The following is a 2343-nucleotide window of genomic DNA, read 5'->3' on the forward strand; positions in this document are numbered from 1 at the left end:
AAAGAAAGAGAGAGAGAGAGAGAGAGAGAGAGAGAGAGAGAGAGAGAGAAAGAAAGAAAGAAAGAAAGGAAGAAAGAAAGAAAAAGAAATGTGGGCTCTGACACCGGAATACCTAAATCTAAAACCTACTTTTAGTGCCTTAGAGGGAGTAACTTGAACCTCCTGTTCCTTGGGTTGCTCATCTGTAAAATGGAAATAGTTAATAGTACCTACCCCAAAGGGTTGCTGTGACCATTAAGTGAGGTGTGTCTACAAGAATATGCCGGAGAACAGTAAAATCCTGAACACTTTTAACTCAGTCCTTGTAACTAAGGCTGTTTTGTTACAGACCCCATCTTTTCCTTCTGTCATCTGCATATACAGTCTACATATTCGCTACTATACCTGTAACCTCAAATAGACAGGGCAGGGGCTATATCTAAATAATAATTAAAATAAAATGGAGAGATCTTGGAAGGCAAGAATTTTGTAACAATTCACAGAGAGCTCATTTTTCGTGAATGTATATTGTTGTCAATATAACAGTCCTGTAAAAGTAGAAATTAATTCTTCTAGTTTGCATTAAGATTAAGAGGATAAAAATGTTGGCAAAATCAGGAAGCGAGGAAGACAGGAGTTGAATGTGAGACTGTGTATAGTTGCACCCTGACACACACAACCTCCACTTACCTGCTGCAGATCCCCAACACCTGACACTTGGCCTCAGACACAGCACCCACCTGACAATTTTACATAACAGATACATCACCAAACATCTATTAAATGGATACTGGCATAGACCTATTATTTCAAAGCACAACTTCTCTGTTGGCAATGGCCATCAAACTAAAGAAACTTGGATAGCTCTGGTTGCAGCTAGATACTTTCAGATCACACAAGGGATCATTGTCATGTATGTTTCTGGTAAGCTTTTCCAAAATGCGGGGAACAGTGTGTGTTCCCAACATTAGCATCATAAAAATAACAGGAACAGAAGAGGTACAGATTTGGAGGTTTGTACTGAAGTTCTTAATGCTTGCTAATATAAGACACCATTGCAATTTTTCAAAATATATTAAAGTGTTAAGATGTTTTAACAAATAATAGATATTAGAAGTCTTGACCTCTAACCCAAGAAAGCAAAATAAAGATCAGAATATCATCTAGAGACTTCAGACCTTGAGATGTCTACTTCAAGAATACATGAAACAATTCATAATGGTAGTGAACTTTGACTGGCTGATGGTCCCATCCATTCTGGACAGCCTTGGATGACTCTCTGGGTGTAGGTGGGTCAACTCTCTGACCTAACCATGGCCATGTCTTTGAAAATGAGAAATTGAGATACCTTTTTCTTATAAGTCATTGTCTAGACTATTTCTTAAGCATGTGCCAGTTGCCACCCTTCCATTTTTGTTTATCTCCATGTGTGATCTTATTGTAGATGTCAAGTCATCTCTAACTTACTATGCCCCAAATTGAACTGAGTCCTTCACAACTACCCCACCTTTCTCTCCTGCTTCCCCTGAATTAGGTAATGGTGCACTTAGCATAAAAACTAACCTTGATTCAGTGCATGTCATGTGCCACTCCCTGTGATTTTTTGCACATAACCCACTTAAAGCTCTTAAGAAACAACAACACCCATCTGTTTTCTGAAGGAGAAAGATCATCCTGTGTCATGGGTTAAGAAGCTGAGGTTCACTGTCTAAATGCCCACGTAACAGAATATGCAAAATCTCCACCCTTCCTTCTTCCTACCACCACAGTTTCCCTTCTTGTCTGATCCCTTCTTTGTCAATCCCAATTCCTCCATGTGGCTCCTCTCAAACTCACCCTCTTAATATACCTAATTCTCAGGCATAGCTCCTCTACATGCCTGCTGGCCTTGTCATATGCTACCAGAACTGTCACACATTAAAAGCTATAACTTAATTTCCTCTTTTCTTTCTGGAATTTTCTCCCCAAAAGAGTAGAGTTCTATTGCTTCCTGGTTCCAATCATGTGCCCTCCCCGCAGCCTGAGAGCAGGCTGGCTCAGACCTGGTTTGCCACAGTTGCTACTCACCTAGGGTGGAGTCTTCCAACCTAGGTAAAGTCTATTGTCCTGCCACATCTGTGGTTTCCTCCAAGACACCACTATCTGCTGAGAGGCTGAGCCTGTTTTCCTGACAAAGCAGTGATCCTGACAATGCAAGGAGATCCTGGAGTGGTGGGGGATGGGTTCCCCTCCTTTAGCAGCTCAGACTCATAAGTAAACATCCAGCCTTCATCAGAAACTTGTCTTGGAAAAAAAAAAAGAGTTTGGAGCTGTGAAGAAAGGATGGACCATCTAAAGACTGCCATATCCAGGGATCCATCCCAT

Source organism: Mus caroli, chromosome 1 (assembly GCF_900094665.2).
Source record: "Mus caroli chromosome 1, CAROLI_EIJ_v1.1, whole genome shotgun sequence".
NCBI lineage: Eukaryota > Metazoa > Chordata > Mammalia > Rodentia > Muridae > Mus > Mus caroli.